The following is a 19912-nucleotide window of genomic DNA, read 5'->3' as shown; positions in this document are numbered from 1 at the left end:
CTCACTAACACACCAGTGAAGGGTGCACTTGTGGCTGAAAGGCAAGCACAAGGTAAAAAGAAGATATTCCCAAAGAAATGCAGGGGAACCAAATCTAAAACACCAAAGAAAAAGAAGGCAGGTATAAAAAGAAAAACTCCAGATGTCTCTTCATCAGATGAAGATGAGTGCCTGTGCCTTGTTTGTGTGAGCCATTTGCAAACAGCCGTCCAAGAGAGACATGGGTCCAGTGCATGAAGTGCAAACAGTGAGCTCATGGAGAGCGCACCCCTGGCAAGGTGATTTATGTGTGCCAGAACTGCATTACTGACGATGAGTCTGACTAGTGAGGTCTGAGACCTGGTTTGAGATTTGGTTGAATGCTTGACATGTTTTATTTGAAAGTTTTTTGAAATGGTTTTCCAGTTGTTGTAGTTGGGACTGATTTAAGGGCCATGTTCCAGGATTGATTAAAGTTCAATGATTAATCAGTCTTTTTTTTTTGTAGCTGAATTTGAAGTAAAAAAAAAATAACCAAACAATGAATTGGTTCTTGTTTTATTTGTTGCAAAATCCAGCACACTGTTTCCCTGGAGTCACAGTCCCTGTCATCTTGGCTAAGCTTCCGGGGCTGCTTAGCTCGCGCCCAGCTTCTACCAACTGCGTGATAGTGCATGTTGGGACAAATGATGCAGCTCGTCAACAGTCTGAACTAACCAAAAAGGATTTTATTGATCTTTCCGGCTTTTTAAGTACGTGTGGAAAGTCTGTTTTTATCTCAGGTCCTATTCGGACACTGGCCCGTGGAGCGGAGCGTTTCAGCAGAATCCTCAGCCTGCACACGTGGCTCATCTCTGCCTGCAGAGCTCACAATATTGGCTTTATTGATCATTTTAATCTGTTTTGGGATCGTCTCTCCTTCTTCAGAGCTGACGGAGTCCACCCAAACAGTCTGGGTAGTCGGATGCTTGCAGCCAACTTGCAGCACGCAATACAGTTCTCTCCGTGTGACTGACTATTTACATCTCACCCTTCCCACCCGGAGCCTCCGCTTCCGCCTGTGGTGGCTCTTGAAGGTACTGTTCCACCTGCTGTCTCCCCCCGCTGACCTCATTTCTCTTTGACCCTCTTGCCGGGACTTTTCCCCATACAGACTATTGTCAGACACCGTGCCTCTCATCCACACGATGTATCTAATAGCAGAAATAACAACAACCGAATATCTGGGGAAAATATGTTCAATTTGCGTCCTATTTATTGTACTCCTGTTGGTGTTAATTCTGCTGTGACACCAAACAATTTTGACCTCTTGAATGTGAGATCTCTGGGTAATAAGTCCTTTATCTTTAATGATGTTATTGTTTCCAATAATCTGGACTTTTTTATGATTACTGAGACATGACTGTCCCCAGGGGACACTGTTCCCCTGATTGAGGCTAGCCCCCCTGATTTTGCATATTTTCAAATTTCCAGGCCCCCTAGGAGAGGGGTGGCCTAGCTGTGTCACAGTCCGGCCGAACTAGCCTGCAACATGGCGTGCATGTGCTGCTCCGTGCACTCCAGGCCAGGTTTTCCCTTCTGCCCTGTCTCCTGGTTGATGGACATGTGAGACAGCCAACAATCAGCTCCTGCTCTACCACACCTGCTGCCACTCTCCTCGTCAGCCATGGCTTTTTAAGCCATGCCAGGAGCTAAACTCCTTGCTAGATTGTTGCGTCGCTCGGAGGGAGATCTTGCTCATGCTTACTACTTTTGGACTCCTGATTTTTGACGCACGCCTGTCTCTGGATTGTGTTTTCGGCTATTGTCTTGGACACTTTGCTCTGCCTTGTCTTGTTGCCAATCTCTGCCTCTTTAGCCACGTGAGTCTGCCTCATCCCTGCTTGTACCTTTGCTGTGTTTCCATGCTCACCTGTGTATCGAACTCTGCCAGTTTTTGACCTTTTGGATATCTGCCTGATCCCTACCTGTACCATTGCTAAGATTTTTTGATATTTTTGAGTTTGTCTTTTTACTACCTCATCGGTTCCTTAATTCCATGTTTGGCTTCTAAGTTATCTGCTCTCCTGATTAAGAACACCTAAACCCATTTTCTGTCCCTGAGTCTGCTTTTGGGTCTGCAGTCTTTACCCGGCCACACCGGCCCTGACAGTACAATCTAGCCAACATGGACCCAGCGGACTTGGAACAGGTGAGGGCTGCTGTGGAGAAACAGGGGGCATTGCTGGGCACTCAGCAACAGGAGCTCTATCAGGTGAATCAAAACCTTTTGAGATTTAATGAGTCTTAACACCCTCTCTGCCCAGGTGCAGCAGCTACTGACTAATGCCCCTCAGGGCCCTGCACAACCAAGCCCGCCCCCACAAGCCCCTTCCCCTTCTCCTTTCAGAGAACCAAGACTCCCTGCTTCTCAGCCATATGATGGTGGTCCAGGTACCTGTCGGTCTTTTCTCTCCCAATGCTCTCTATCTCTGGAACTCCAGTCTCTCGCTTTTCCAACAGAGTGCTCCCGTGTTGCATATGTCATCACGCTCCTCATGGGAAGGGCTCGAGAGTGGGGAACTGCCTTGTGGGATTCCAACGCCGCGTGCTGCTCAAGCTACCAGGAGTTCACTACTGAAATGAGGAGGGTTTTCGACCGCTCTTTTTCTGGCAGAGAGGCAGCGAGAGAGATCATGGGACTTCACCAAGGCACACGGTCAGTGTACGATTATGCCATTGAATTTCGTACACTAGCAGCTTCTTGTAACTGGAATGATGACTCCCTGTTTGATGCTTTTCTGAATGGTTTATCTGATTCCATCGAGCTCGAGTGAGGAATGCCGACGAGGCATGCTTCTATTGTGGGAAGGTGGGTCATTTTTGCCAGTCATGCCCTTTAAAAGGAGGGGCCCACCAGTGAGATTGGGGGGCCTGGTGGGTACGGTCCAGAATCACTCCCCTATCCAGCATTCCTATCTGCCAGTTGTGTTTTTTCATGATGCAGACAGGAACTTGATATGCTCCGCTACTGCTAAAAACCTTGGAATTCCTCTTGTAGTTCTTGATCAGCCCCTCACTGTTCAGACCCTTGATGGCAGCTGTTTGAGCTCGATCACCCAAAGAACAGCTCCCGTCTCACTACGAATTTCAGGTAATCACTCTGAAGTGATATTCTTCCACGTCATAGAGAGGCCCCATGTTCCCATTGTTCTTGGACTCCCCTGGTTGTCCATGCATAATCCCAACGTTAACTGGTCAGATAACACCATTTTAGGGTGGAGCCCCTTTTGTTTGTCCTCATGCCTCGTCTGCCTTCACGCCTGTCTCTCCCTCCCCAGACATTGAGGAGTTCCCTGACTTATCTAATGTGCCCCAGGAGTATTTGGACCTCAAGCCTGTGTTCAGTAAATCTCGTGCTGTCTCTCTACCCCCTCATAGGCCATATGACTGCACCATAGAGCTTCTCCCTGGTACCTCTCCACCTAAGGGCAGACTCTATTCCCTCTGTCCCTCAGAGAGAGAAGTCATGAACAAGTATATTTCAGACTCCCTAGCTGCTGGAATTATCCGGCCATCCTCAAGCCTTCTCTGGCCTCTGGTTCTTTTCCAGACAGTTTTAAGCATGCCATCATTCACCCATTGCTGAAGAAACTTCATTTAGACCCCCTGTCCCTAAATAACTACAGGCCAATCTCCAAATTGTCTTTTTTATCTAAGGTTCTGGAGAAAGTAATTTCTTCTCAGTTGATTTCTTTTGTGAACACAAATACTGTTTTTAATTGTTTCCAGTCTAGTTTTAGAGCACTTCATAGTGCTCTAAAGACAAGGAACAACTCCCTAAAAAACACTTTAACAGGTTAGATACGGGTTTGTTTGTTTGTTTGTTTGTTTTTTTCTTTTTTATTTAAGATAAAGATTTTAACAGTCCTTCATCTCTTCCCTCTCTCCCTCCCACCAAAAATACTGAAAAAAACGTGCTTGAACCCTTTGTTGCTAGCTTGTTATTTCCTTTTTTTCCTTACTAGCTTGTTAATTCCCTTCCTTCCTTTGTTACTAGCTTTTTGCTTTGTTTACTTCCTTTGTTACTAGCTTGTTACTTCCTATCCTTCCTTTGTTACTAGCTTTTTACTTTGTTTACGTCCTTTTTTTACTAGCTTGTTACTTTGTTTACTTTCTTTGTTAGTAGTCTGTTACTTCCTTTCCTTCCTTTATTACTAGCTTGTTACTTCCTTTCCTTCCTTTTTTTACTAGCTTGTTACTTTGTTTACTTCCTTTGTTAAGAACTTGTTGCTTTTTTCTTGTGTACTTCCTTCCTGTCTCTCCTTCCTCCCTTTACAGTAGCAACCTTCTGGGAGCCATGTCCCTGTAAATCATATATGTTAATATCAAGGCCCGCGGGCCAGACATGGCCCTCCGAGACTTGTAATCAGGCCTGCCAATAAGTTCTGATAATTAGTTTAATGTGGCCCATGTGCTGGTGTTTAAATTTACATCTGTGACAATACAACATTGAAACACAGGGGGCGCTGCTGCGCTCCACTGTCATGCTTTTATCAGAGGCCAAATAGGCTATTTAGGTTACAATACAAACAACCAAAGGTAGCTAGCATAAAGAATAGCCAATAAAAAAAAAAGTGGACGGTGAATATCGACAATTTCAAGAAAGCTGGGAAGCTGAATATTTATTTTGTGAATTCAAACCAAAGCCAACATGTCTCGTATGTCGAGTCATTTGTAGTTTTCAAAGAGTATAAACTTTGGAGGCATTTCAAAACAAAGCATGAGCAATATGGACATTGAACAGCGGCTGCAAAAAGTCAAAGAATTGAAATGCAACCTTCAGCAACAGCAAAACGTGTTTACTCGCATCAACAGTCAGTGTGAGGGAACTGTGAAGGTGAGCTTTATAGTAGCAGAGGAAATAGTAAGAGTATGCAAGCTGTTCACAGAGGTAGAGTTTATTAAAAATTGCATTGAAAAGGTATGTCATGTCATATGCCTCGACAAGAAGTAGGCATTTGTGAATATCATCCATCCATCCATTATCTGAACCGCTTATCCTGCTCTCAGGGTCGTGGGGATGCTGGAGCCTATCCCAGCAGTCATTGAGCGGCAGGCAGGGAGACACCCTGGACAGGACCGACATACACACACACACGCGCACACACACACACACACACACACACACACACACACACACACACATTCATACCTAGGGACAATTTAGTACCTTCATATTTTTGGACTGTGCGAGGAAACCGGAGCACCCGGAGGAAACCCACGCAGACACGGGGAGAACATGCAAACTCCACACACAGGACAACCCAGGACAACCCCCAAAGTTGAAGTACCCCAGGACTTGAACTCAGGACCTTCTTGCTGTGAGGTGACCACACGAACCACTGTGCCTTTGTGAATATCAGCCTTTCCCAAAATACCGTGGCTAGTTGGGTGGACGAGGTGGCCCAACTTACAGATCCAGCTAAAAACTAGAGCCAAGGAATTTATTTCATATCCGTGGTTTAGTCGGTTTGGATCAAGACAAGATGGGGCACACGGGAGAAAACTTGACAGCCTACCACTGCATCATCCACTAGGAAGCCTTCTATGGAAAGATGTTGGGCATGAGACATGTAATGACAGTTGTAACCAAAACAGTGAACTTTATTCATTCACGGGGCTTGAATCACCAGCAATTCAGGGCACTTTTAGATGAGGAAAGCTCTGTGCACGAGGATGTGCCATAACCACACACAGAGATGTGCTGGTTGAGTTGGGGGAAGGTGTTGCGAAGATTTTATGATACCCGTGTTGAGATCGCTCGTTTCATGGAACGCAAACAAAAGGTCATCCCCGAGCTTGAGGATGAAAAGTGGTTGAGCGACTTGGCGTTTATGTGTGACGTAACAGAGCACCTCAGTGCCTTGAATGTAAAACTCCAGGGTCGAAAGTAGCTGATCACGGAAATGCGAGACTCAGTAAAGGTGTTGCAAATTAAACTGCGTCTATGGGAGGGCCAGATGTGCCAAGGCAACTTGCCTCACTTTCCTACTTGCCAGTCAGTCAGTGACATAGTCACCATCCCATTATCGACCAAAGTGTATGTTCACAAACTGAACACAAAGTGGAATTCAGCAGATTTGCTGATTTTGAATCACAGAAATTCCACATTGATTTGTTCACAAATCCATTTGCAATTGTTGTCGACACTGCACCTGAGCACTTGCAGTTGAATTGCAATGTAACGGTGCCCCGAAAACCCAGTACCAGTCAGCTGGGGCTGCCGAGTTTGAGCCTCTACTCCCTGAATCAATGCCACAGTTTCGCCTTCATGCTGCACATCCATCCATCCATCCATCCATCCATCCTATATCTGAACTGCTTATCCTGCTGTCAGGGTTGTGGGGATGCTGGAGCCTATCCCAGCAGTAATTGGGCGACAGGCCGGGGAGACACCCTGGACAGGCCGCCAGGCCATCACAGGGCCCACACACACACATGCACCCGCGCACACATGCGCACATTCATACCTAGGGGCAATTTAGTACGGCCGATTCACCTGACCTACATGTCTTTGGACTGTGGGAGGAAACTGGAGCTTCAGGAGAAAACCCACACAGACACGGGGAGAATATGCAAAGTCCACACAGAGGACGACCCGGGACGACCCCCAAGGTTGGGGGTTGTCCGCAAACAGTCCACTTCGCAAACAGTTTTTGTGGAGTGTCTGTTGTTGTCTATGTATGTATTGTGCTGCAGAGTGTAAAGCTTACCAAAAACAAATTCCACCAGCCTCGGTCGTGCGGCTAATAAAATAATCTATTTGTTTTATTTAATACAGTTACTAGCCTACTTACACTACCGTTCAAAAGTTTGGGATCACATTGAAATGTCCATATTTTTGAAGGAAAAGCACTGTACTTTTCAATGAAGATAACTTTAAACTAGTTTTAACTTTAAAGAAATACACTCTATACATTGCTAATGTAGTAAATGACTATTCTAGCTGCAAATGTCTGGTTTTTGGTGCAATATCTACATAGGTGTATAGAGGCCCATTTCAAGCAACTATCACTCCAGTGTTCTAATGGTACAATGTGTTTGCTCATTGGCTCAGAAGGCTAATTGATGATTAGAAACCCCTTGTGCAATCATGTTCACACATCTGAAAACAGTTTAGCTCGTTACAGAAGCTACAAAACTGACCTTCCTTTGAGCAGATTGAGTTTCTGGAGCATCACATTTGTGGGGTCAATTAAACGCTCAAAATGGCCAGAAAAAGAGAACTTTCATCTGAAACTCGACAGTCTATTCTTGTTCTTAGAAATGAAGGCTATTCCATGCGAGAAATTGCTAAGAAATTGAAGATTTCCTACACCGGTGTGTACTACTCCCTTCAGAGGACAGCACAAACAGGCTCTAACCAGAGTAGAAAAAGAAGTGGGAGGCCGCGTTGCACAACTGAGCGAGAAGATAAGTACATTAGAGTCTCTAGTTTGAGAAACAGACGCCTCACAGGTCCCCAACTGGCATCTTCATTAAATAGTACCCGCAAAACACCAGTGTCAACATCTACAGTGAAGAGGCGGCTGCGGGATTCTGGGCTTCAGGGCAGAGTGGCAAAGAAAAAGCCATATCTGAGACTGACCAGTAAAAGAAAAAGATTAAGATGGGCAAAAGAACACAGACATTGGACAGAGGAAGACTGGAAAAAAGTGTTGTGGACGGATGAATCCAAGTTTGAGGTGTTTGGATCACAAAGAAGAACGTTTGTGAGACGCAGAACAAATGAAAAGATGCTGGAAGAATGCCTGACGCCATCTGTTAAGCATGGTGGAGGTAATGTGATGGTCTGGGGTTGCTTTGGTGCTGGTAAGGTGGGAGATTTGTACAGGGTAAAAGGGATTCTGAATAAGGAAGGCTATCACTCCATTTTGCAACGCCATGCCATACCCAGTGGACAGCGCTTGATTGGAGCCAATTTCATCCTACAACAGGACAATGACCCTAAACACACCTCCAAATTGTGCAAGAACTATTTAGAGCAGAAGCAGGCAGCTGGTATTCTATCGGTAATGGAGTGGCCAGCGCAGTCACCAGATCTGAACCCCATTGAGCTGTTGTGGGAGCAGCTTGACCGTATGGTACGCAAGAAGTGCCCATCCAACCAATCCAACTTGTGGGAGCTGCTTCTGGAAGCGTGGGGTGCAATTTCTCCAGATTACCTCAACAAATTAACAGCTAGAATGCCAAAGGTCTGCAATGCTGTAATTGCTGCAAATGGAGGATTCTTTGACGAAAGCAAAGTTTGATGTAAAAAAAATCTTATTTCAAATACAAATCATTATTTCTAACCTTGTCAATGTCTTGACTCTATTTTCTATTCATTTCACAACATATGGTGGTGAATAAGTGTGACTTTTCATGGAAAACACAAAATTGTTTGGGTGATCCCAAACTTTTGAACGGTAGTGTATATTTCTTCAGTAAAAGAATAATCATTGTAATAAATGTCTGGACCCTGATTTCGTTCACAACCCTCAGTAAGTTTGAATTTCACACCCCTGTTGTAAATGTTTATCACCTCATTGTGGTTTACAGGAATGTCTTTCTTAATAGTGAGGAGGAGGAGGAGATCCGGTAGGCTCTCTTCCATGCATAGGCCTCTTGAGTGTTTATTTCAGCAGCTTGACATCTGCACTGTTGTTGTTGATACTGGAATTGTTCCATATGATCTTATCGTTTCCACCAGTGTTGGAAAGATATCCTGTCCACTGTTGTTTCTCAGTGTTTTTAACACCCCCTTCATGATGGATGTGTCTGGAAAAGAAGCATGAAAAACGCTGAGCTCTGTTTTCAACTTCTCCTTGCCCCCGACTCCATAGAATTCTCACAGTCTGTCTCTCTTATGGTGAATGTGGCTAGGGCTTTTATGAGCTCGTTTTGGGTTCTGTTTGAGAGGAGCGAAACCTGACACCTCTTCTTATCCATCTCTTTCTCTTTTGGATGTGATAAAAGAATTTGGCTGTATCTCTGGGTACAAAATAAACACCTCAAAATCATCCATAATGTTCCTTAACTTGGAAGAGAGGTCTAAACTACCCAAAGAAGTTGGTCATTTTAGAGCAGCAAATACTTTTACTTATTTAGGAATCCAGATTGTTCCCAAATTGAAACATGTCGTAGATTCCAACTACAACCCTATTACAGCATCTATTTCTAATTCGGTTGATAGATGGACAAAACTCCCAATTTCCCTAATCGGAAGAATTAATATACTCAAAATGAATATACTCCCCACGCTGCTATACTTGTTTCAGAATATCCCCTTGCCACCTCCACCAAACTTCTTTTCTAGAATGAAGAAATTATTTAGTAATTTTTTTTTACGGAATAATAGATGCCCCAGACTACGTTTTTCTCTTTTATTTTTACCTTATGATAGAGGAGGGGGGCAGCACGGTGGCGCGGTGGCACAGTGGTTAGTGCGTTCGCCTCACAGCAAGAAGGTCCTGGGTTCGAGCCCCAAGGTAGTCCAATCTTGGGGGTTGTCCCGGGTCGTCCTCTGTGTGGAGTTTGCATGTTCTCCCCGTGTCTGCGTGGGTTTCCGCCGGGTGCTCCGGTTTCCCCCCACAGTCCAAAGAAATGTAGGTCAGGTGAATCGGCCGTACTAGATTATCCCTAGGTATGAGTGTGTGTGTGTGTGGTGGGGGGGGGGGCCCTGTGATGGCCCGCGGCCTATCCAGGGTGTCTCCCCGCCTGCCGCCCAGTGTCTGCTGGAATAGGCTCCAGCATCCCCACGACCCTGAGAGCAGGATAAGCAGTTCAGATAATGGATGGATGGATAGAGGAGGGTTACAGTGTCCCATCGTGCTGTGGTATTACTGGGCAGCTCAATTAACAACATTGATGTTTTACTACAAAGCAGAAAACTCTGCAGCATGGAAAGACACTGAGTCATACTCTCGAAAGCTACCACTTCCCACATATACAGTGCATCCGGAAAGTATTCACACCCATTCACTTTCCCCACATTTTGTTATGTTACAGCCTTATCCCAAAGTTGATTAAATTCCTTTTTTTTTCTCATCAATCTACATACAATACCCCATAATGACAAAGTGAAAAAGGTTTTGTAGAAATTTTTGCAAATTTATTAAAAATAAAAAACTGAAATATTGCATGTACATAAGTATTCACACCCTTTGCTATGACACTCAGAATTGAGCTCAGGTTCGTCCTGTTTCCACTGATCATCCTTGAGATGTTGGAGTCCACCTGTAGTAAATTCAATGGATTGGACATGATTTGGAAAGGCACACACCTGTCTATATAAGGTCCCACTGTTGACAGTGCATGTCAGAGCAGAAACGGAGCCATGAAGTCAAAGGAATTGTCTGTGGCCCTCCGAGACAGGATTGTATCGAGGCACAGATCTGGGGAAGGGTACAAAAAATTTCTACAGCTTTGAAGGTCCTGAAGAGCACAGTGGTCTCAGGACTCTTCCTAGAGCTGGCCGCCCAGCCAAACTGAGCAATCGGGGGAGAAGGGCCTTGGTCAGGGAGGTGACCAAGAACCCGATGGTCACTTTGACAGAGCTCCAGCTTTCCTCTGTGAAGATGGGAGAGCCTTCCAGAAGGACAACCATCTCTGCAGCACTCCACCAATCAGACCTTTATGGTAGAGTGGCCAGACGGAAGCCTCTGCTCAGTAAAAGGCACATGACAGCCCACTTGGAGTTTGCCAGAAAGCACCTAAAGGACTCTGACCATGAGAAACAAGATTCTCTGGTCTGATGAAACCAAAATTGAACTCTTTGGCCTGAACGCCAAACGTCACGTCTGGAGGAAACCAGGCACCTCTCATCACCTTGCTAATACCACCCTACAGTGAAGCATGGTGGTGGCAGCATCGTGCTGTGGGGATGTTCTTCAGCGGCAGGAACTGGGAGACTAGTCAGGATCGAGGGAAAGATGAATGGAGAAAAGTACAGAGAGATCCTTGATGAAAACCTGCTTCAGAGCGCTCAGGACCTCAGACTGGGGCGAAGGTTTACCTTGCAACACGACAACGACCCTAAGCACACAGCCAAGACAATGAAGGAGTGGCTTCGGGACAAGTCTGTGAATGTCCTTGAGTGGCCCAGCCAGAGCCCAGACTTGAACCCCATTGAACATCTCTGGAAAGACCTGAAAATAGCTGTGCAGCGACACTCCCCATCTAACCTTACAGAGCTCGAGAGGATCTGCAGAGAAGAATGGGAGAAATACCCCAAATATAGGTGTGCCAAGCTTGTAGCTTCATACCCAAGAAGACTTGAGGCTGTAATCACTGCCAAGGGTGCCTCAACCAAGTACTGAGTAAAGGGTGTGAATACTTATGTACACGCAATATTTCAGTTTTTTATTTTTAATAAATTTGCAGAAATTTCTACAAAACCTTTTTCACTTTGTCATTATGGGGTATTGTGTGTAGATTGATGAGAAAAAAAGGAATTTAATCTATTTTGGAATAAGGCTGTAACATAACAAAATGTGGGGAAAGTGAAGGGGTGTGAATACTTTCCGGATGCACTGTATCTAGTATCTACTTGGATAAGCCCCAAAAGCTCAAAAAGATAACACCCAACTCTACAGTCGAAAACATGATAAGTGTATGGTAGGAAGTTAAAAAACACTTAAAGTTAACGTCTTCCCTCTCACTTTATTCCAGTCTGGGGTAATAATAATTTTGTGCCAGTTAGGGCTGATAAGGGCTTTAAAATATGGGCTGACAAGGGGGTAGGACGGTTGAAAGATATCTTTGGGCTCAAACCCAGGACCTTCTTGCTGTGAGGCAACTGTGCTAACCACTGCGCCACTGTGCCACCTGAAGAACTTGTCATTAAATATAATATCCCTCGTAAGCACTTTTGAAATATGTACAGCTCAGGAGCTTTATTGGAGCTAATCGAAATCAATCCATGGTGGTCCCTTCTTTGTGTCTATTGGAGAAAGTTGTAAACAAAAACCCCTTTGGGAAGGGTATCATCTGAACTCTGACTTGTTGTTAGCATGTTCTTCAGAATCCTCAGACTAAACTTAACGCACGGGAAGTTGACTTACAGGAAGAACTGACGCCAGAACAATGGAGCAAGGTCTGTGAGATAGCCGAAACACAGACAGCTAATACACAGTTAAAACTCCTGCAGTATAACTGGCTAATGGGAGTGTAAATTACACCAGAACAACTTAATAAATGTAATACTAACATTCCAGACCTATGCAGCAGATGTGATGAAATAAGGGTACACTGTTCCATTGTTTCTGGCAATGGCCCAAAATAAGGGAGTTTGGGGAAGAATTTTAGACCAACTGCAAGAGATTTTACTGATTCAATTGCAGTTGGAGCCTTGTGTGATGGCCTGGTGGCCTGTCCAGGGTGTCTCCCCGCCTGCCGCCCAGTTACTGCTGGGACAGGCTCCAGCATCCCTGCGACCCTGAGTGGGAGAGAGTGAGTGGTTTGGACACATGAGTGGTTTGGACACATGAATGGTTTGGACACATGAATGGTTTGGACACATGAGTGGTTTGGACACATGAGTGGTTTGGACACATGAATGGTTTGGACACATGAATGGTTTGGACACATGAATGGTTTGGACACATGAGTGGTTTGGACACATGAATGGTTTGGACACATGAGTGGTTTGGACACATGAGTGGTTTGGACAATGGATGGCTGGAATTACAGCTGGAGCCAGAGTCTTTTTACTCGGCCTCTGTCCAGATGGACATAATGTAAAACACAGTGAACAAATCCTCATGAACACGTGTTTCTGACGAGCAGAAGGAGTGAGTGCGCTACCATGGAAAAAGATAGGCGGTTCAAGTGTTGCACAGTGGTTAAGGAGCTATCTTAATGTTTACCCTTGGAAAGACTCACAGGCACTCTTAAAGATAAACAAGAGGCGTTTCAGAAAGTGTGGGGGCGACGATACATTATGTCAACAACGGTTTATGTGACGTAACGGACGAGTGTGGGGCAGGGCGACAGCTCCCGCTGCAAAAACCCGGTCGTCTATCGGGATGGACTGTCATACTCTAGTGCCTTGATTGAACGTGCCTTTTTAGTATTATTATTTGTTTTTGTTGTTGTTTTTCCCCTTTCACTCTTTTTTCCAACAATTTTGATATCCTACAGTCTGCGTTGCCCAGCGTCACGCCCCCGTCCGGTCCGACCGAAATTAGGGGCTTGACGCGGGGCAACGCAGACTGTAGGATTCTTCGTTGAACCACATCAGCAGCTGATGAGTGCGATAGAAACAGGCCCTGAACTGCAGCGTATTAAAATCTTTTTTCCTGAATCCTCGGTGATGTATATATAAAGAAAGAAAGAAAGATAGATAGATAGATAGATAGCAGAATATTAAGATAATGTCTCTTAATATTCCGCTCCTCATTTGTTGAGCACTTTTACCAACACCATTGATGGTTTCTGGAAGAAAATGCGGCACGGTGTCGCAGTGGTCAGCGCGGTCGCCTCACAGCAAGAAGGTCCTGGGTTCGAGCCCCGGGGTAGTCCGACCTTGGGGCTCGTCCCGGGTCGTCCTCTGTGTGGAGTTTGCATGTTCTCCCCGTGTCTGCGTGGGTTTCCTCCAAGGGCTCCGGTTTCCTCCCGCAGTCCAAAGACATGTAGGTCCAATACACTCCAGCAGCAGCAGCAGGAGTCAGGAAGTCTCGGCACATCATTGGCTTGTCTGAGCGCAGAGCTGTCTGGGATGGAGGCCTCCAGGCGGAGCTGCTGCAGTTGGAGTCTTCTCTGTAGGTCAGATGAATTGGCGGTACTAAATTGTCCCTGTGTGTGTGTGTGTGTGGGGGGGGGGGACCTGTGATGGACTGGCGGTCTGTCCAGGGTGTCTCCCCGCCTGTCGACCAATGACTGCTGGGATAGGCTCCAGCATCCCTGCCACCCTGAGAGCAGGATAAGCGGTTCAGTTCAGATAATGAGTGGATATGTTGTAATGTTTTTGAGTTGTAGAAAGTTCAATAAATATATTGACGATAAAAGAAGAACTGATATGGGGGGGGGGGGCGTCCGGATAGCGTAGCGATCTATTCCGTTGCCTACCAACAGGGGGATCGCCTGTTCGAATCCCCATGTTACCTCCGGCTTCGACAGGCGTCTTAACAGACACAACTGGCCGTGTCTGCGGGTGGGAAGCCGGATGTGAGTATGTGTCCTGGTCGCTGCACTAGCGCCTCCTCTGGTCGGTCGGTCGGTCGGTCAGTCGGTCGGTCGGGGCCTCTGTTCGGGGGAGAACTGGGGTGAATAACGTGATCCTCTGAGGCAAATTTTTTATATTGGGCTATACAAATAAAATTGATTTGATCCTCCCACGCGCTACACCCCCCCCCCCCCGGTGAAACTCCTCACTGTCAGGTGAAAAGAAGTGGCTGGTGACTCTGCATGTATGGAAGGAGGCATGTGGTAGTCTGCAGCCCTCGCCGGATGCGAATTTACGAATCTTACTATGGCCACGCCAAGACCCGCCCTACTCTGTCTGTGATTGGCTGGGCTGCATGCAACTCAACCGGACGCTGTAGAGCTCCATCGTAGTCTCGCTGTGAGCGCTCGAGAGCGTCACAGCTGAGCTTCTGAGCTGCTTCAACGCTGTATTTGGCTTTGCGGAGACGTTTCGTTTGGCTGCTAAAGACACGTTTTGCTTCCACGTTGACAAGACGCAACGAACCACTCATTTAAGTATATCTGGCCGTGGAAGTTGCCCATTATTTGTTCATTGCCTTGCTGTTGTTGTTTTTTTTGTTTGTTTTAATAACTGTAACGTTGTGTAGCCTATAGGCTACCCTTTTGACCACATTCTTCATGAGTGGTTTTATGTTTATGTTTATGTTTAGGCATTTAGCAGACGCTTTTGTCCAAAGCGACATACAAAAATACAACAATCTAAATTAACATCAAATTTAATCAAATTGTAATCTAAATTATTACGTGAATTCTAAGATGAGAAAAAAGCTCAACAATCCCAGGGAATAGGAACAGGTGCTAACACTGGTATCCCTCATTGATGTTGCAGGTGTTAAAATCTATTGTGCAGCAATAGATTTGGTTGGTCCTCTTCACTGCTGTGGCCTGCCGCCATGATCCATCAGCAACAGAACAAAGGAAACCCCAACGGAACGATAAGCTCCCAACAATACTTATAGATACCAACAATACCAACAAACCTCACCACATATGCCGAGCAGGACATGTAACTAGGTAAATATAAGGTGAACAGACGTGTCTTCAATCTCCTATTGAAGGACTCTAAACTATCCAGATTTGGTAACTGCAGCAATATGCTCAGTAACAGTCGGTCCATCATCAGTCAGTACACCCAGATTCCCTGCAGCTTTACACGAAGTCAGGGAGGGGGAATCAAACTGGATGCTGACCTGCTGGGAAATAGCTGGTTTACATACAATATGACATAGCCTAGTTTCTCACTCTTAGACATTCAAAGCCAATGTAATGAGTCATGTTTACCAGAGCAGTGTTTGAGTTATCATGTGTAATAGTGGCACTAAAAGGTGTTCATTTACAAAATATGTAGCCCACTAAGCCTAGTAGCAATACCAAAGGAGTGAGCTACCGAGAGGAAAATGGTTAGGCTACATGATAAAACTCTCTCGCTGAACCAACAGCCTGCTTTATCAGGGGACATCGGACAGACATGTTCCACCTCCCATATGGAGCCATGCACTTTGGCTATACCTTCTTCAGAAAGAACGGTTGTTTCTCTATAAGCGTATCCTTCTTGAATAGTACGCCTGATTATTTGTGGAAATGGTATAAGGAATAAATTATTATGGTGCCAAGGGAAAAAAAAATCTGGTCTTGAAAAGATTTCCCTTTGTCTCAAGAAATGAGTCATGTCGAATTGAGATCTCACGCTTTTTCAAAATCACCCTTGTAAAATTATTGAAAATAACATCTTGAGATATAACAATAGCAGGAACAACTGTAAAATCACCCTTCAAGAATGCTATAGTACTTTATACTTTTATACTTGCAGTACAATTCGGAGACTATACTTTCTTACTGTAACTTGAGTAAAGCAGCTGTATCAGTACTTATAATTTTACCAGTAGTTTTGTGTACAAATATCTATACTACTTGAGTATGGGAAGTGTGTACTTTTGACACCTCTGTTCAGAATCCACTAAGGCATGGTAAATGCAGTCTGGCTAGATGTGGACTGAAACTTAAACCGCCTTGGGGAGCACTGCAGGTGAGAAGAGGGTGATGGTGATGCTAGTACTACAGATGAATGAAGAACCAGTCAGCCAAATCAGTGACAAAGTTTAATTGGATTCGTGACAGTAGTCAGAGTTAAAATCACATTTTAACATGAACTTGAACTCTTCGTCATAACATTGATTAGACATAACAATGATTTTTTTTATGAAATTCTGTATTCTTGTTTTAGAGAGGCAGGTGGGGGATAAACCACAATACCCAATTCACAACAAGCGACTGTGATATGACACTGTTACTGAGCTCATGACCACCTAGCGGCACAGGCTCTTACAGTGATGAGCAAGTGAGCAATCAAAAGTTAACATGAACTTGAACCACAGAACATTGATTAGACATAACAATCACAACAAGCAACAGATTGAACTGAACTCTTCAACATAACATTGACTAACAGGCTCTTACAGTGATGAGCAAAATTATCAAAACATACCAACCTGTTACTTACCTTTCCTTTCACCACACAGATGGAATGGGGCTACAGAGTGGCACTGTAGTTGAGTGTCCGATGAGGTGGGTGGAATGGGGGGGGGGGGGGGCTGGTGAGTGTCCATTGGGATGGGGGGGTGGCATACAGGGTGGCACTGCAGGAGGGTGTCCGATGCGGTGGGTGGGCAAGGTGGGGGAGTGGCACTGTGGAATGGGTGGGGGCAGGGGAAATACAGGGTGGCACTGCAGGTGAGTGTCCAATGGGATGGCTGGAGGGGAGGAATACAGGTTTGCTGAGAACTACATACAATATAGTATATAGGGGGAAGTGCTGCCAGGGGGAAGTGCCGTGAGGGGGGAATGGTGTGAGGGGTGAGTGGTGTGAGGGGGAAGTGGTGTGAGGGGTGAGTGTGGTGAGGGGCACTCAAATGCAGAGTGTCCATCCTCAGGGAAAGAGGAGTGGTGTGAAATAAATCCTTCCAGGTTGCAGGGGACAACTGATGTTCCAAGCAAACACCCGTACGTATAGTCACCGGGGAAGCGAGGACACACACAAAGTCGGATGCCAAGACGCTGGAGGAAATAATATTAAAAACAAGTGCACAAGCAGAGCAGGCAACTCAACAGGAGTGAGGAAGGCAGAGCAGGACCACGGGCAGCATAACAAGAGGATGTGATGTCAACCCTGGTTGACCCTGGTGTTTCTCAGAACAACCTGGCGCTGCGTGTTCAGTTCCTCTAGGTGGACCTCGAAAACATCTGGGGCTGTCCAGGGAAGACGTGTCGTCAACTTTGCATGCCCCCAGGAGTCCCCACCCTTTGCCAGGCGCTGCATGTTCAGCTCCTCTAGGCTCAGGGTTGGTCTCCCCGGGGGAATACCACACACCTCTTCGGCCAAGATGGTCCTCCACATGCAGTAGGCCAATACAGACGGGGAGGGGGCGAGTGGTGTGGGGAGGGGCGCTCAGTGGAAGGAAGTGTTCTCCTGGACACAGTACGAAAGGTTGTGTGGTACACCCTTTGGTCTGCCTTGTCTGGAGTACACATGTTCCTTTCTGGAGCTCTTTGGGGGTCTGCCAGCTCCAAGGGTTCTCCTACCACCCAAAGCTGCCTTTCTCCGAGACACCGCTGTCGGTTGGACACCTACGGTGGCACGCGTTTGAAGGAAGCCCTTCGGTCTTGCACGAACGCTAGATTGCACTTGATTGGTTTTCCCGAAGGAAAACAATGCTGACTGTAAAGCGCTGTCAGTGTGGAGCTTCCCAAATGTTTCTACAAACGATTTCCCTGGAGCAGTGAAGGTTGTATCCTCACGCAGCTTGCGCTTCAGGACCCCAACAATGTCCTCAAGCTGCTTCTCCAGGAACGCTGTCCCCTCAACTTCCCCTGATGTGCCTAGACAAATTGAACAGCAAACAAATTAAATGCTGCCTGTGTCAGTGTAAAGGGAAACAAGTGGTTTAATATGAGATTTTGTAGGGTGAACTTACTAGCTCCTGCTTCCTCAGCTTGATAGGACTGGGAGTTGTCTGTATATAAATACATAAATAATTCTAAAATCTTTCAAGCAGACTTACATGTTGCACATATCTAGCATTTTCTCCAGTGTAACACACATTATTATCTTACTGCAACACCGTTATTACCTGAGATGGTCTTTGGAGCTGGTCCAGCTGAATCTCCATCATCGCACCCACAGTACCCATCTTCTTCTTACTTGAGAAAAAGAAATGGAAGTTGAGTATTTGAGCTGCAATGAATTTCACAGCCATACGCTGCAAAAAGTCAAAGTCTTGAAAAGTCTGGGTAAAGATAAATCCTCTTAAATCAAGGGAATATATGTTTATTTTAAGACTTTCAGGACAATTTTGCTTACAATGAGAAATATATGCACTTGTTTTAAATATATGCACTGACACCACAGTCATCGGCCGTATCACCAACAATGACGAGATGGCCTACAGAGACGAGATTCAGCACCTCACATCATGGTGTACTACCAACAATCTTGTCCTTAATGTGCAGAAGACAAAGGAGCTGATTGTGGACTTCAGGAGGTCTAGAAGCTGCAGCCACTCCCCCATACACATCAATGGTGTGGAAGTGGAGCGTGTCTCCAGGTTTACATTCTATGGAGTCCACATCAGCGAGGATCTTTCCTGGACATTCAACACCCAGGCCCTTGTGAAAAAGGCCCAACAACGCCTCTATTTCCTGAGGAGGCTGAGGAGCGCCCGTCTACCCCCCAAAATTCTCACCAACTTCTACCACTGCACCATAGAGAGCATCCTGACCATCTGCATCTCAGTGTGGTACGGCAACTGCCCCTCAGTAGACCAGAAAGCTCTGCAGCGGATCGTCAAGGCGGCCCAGCATATCACCGGTACCCAGCTCCCAGCCATAAAAGACATTTATCACAAACGCTGCCTTCGAAGGGGTCTGAGCATCAGCAGAGATCCCACCCACCCCAACCATGGACTGTTCTCCCCCCTGCGCTCTGGGAGGCGCTACAGGAGCCTCAGAGCCCGCACTACCAGGCTCAAAAACAGCTTCTTTCCACAAGCTGTTGCCCACCTGAACCTGGCTACCCACTGAATGTCTGTAGATATTTTTTAAATATTTTGTACTCCAGCTCTCTTTTAACTTATTTTTAGCTTTTGGTCTTCATGTGTGTATATCTTATACTGTGTTTGCTGTGTTTGTCTGTGTCTGTCTTGCACTGTTTGGTGAAGCCACAGCCCTCATTTCATTTTTAACATGTGCCTGCACATTGTTTTTAATGACAATAACATTGAATTGAATTGAATTGAATTATTTTAAGCTTTTTTGAACTTGTTATAAGTGAAATTCTACTCATTCCATTGGCAAATCTAGACAAGTGAAAATATCTTATTTTAAAGGAAAATGTGCTTGTTCCATTGACAGATAATTTTGCTTATTTTAAGACAAATTTTACTAATTCTAAGACATTTTATCCTTAAAACAAGACGCAAAAAAGGCTGCAATCGGACCTAAATTTCTCCGAAATCTAAAATCAAGCAAGTATTCTCTTGATTTAAGGTGATTTATCTAATCTAGAGTTTGACTTTTTGCAGTGTAGCCTTGCAATTGCAACTACAGCTAAAATCAAATGTTTGTACTCACCCACCAAAGCCTTGTCATACGCCAGTGTCTCCCACCAGTCCTCGGGAGTACTACCCCCTGAGTGGAAAGCACACATTTG

Source organism: Lampris incognitus, chromosome 1, assembly GCF_029633865.1.
Source record: "Lampris incognitus isolate fLamInc1 chromosome 1, fLamInc1.hap2, whole genome shotgun sequence".
In the NCBI taxonomy this organism is placed as follows: domain Eukaryota; kingdom Metazoa; phylum Chordata; class Actinopteri; order Lampriformes; family Lampridae; genus Lampris; species Lampris incognitus.
Note: the sequence above shows the minus strand (reverse complement) of the source record.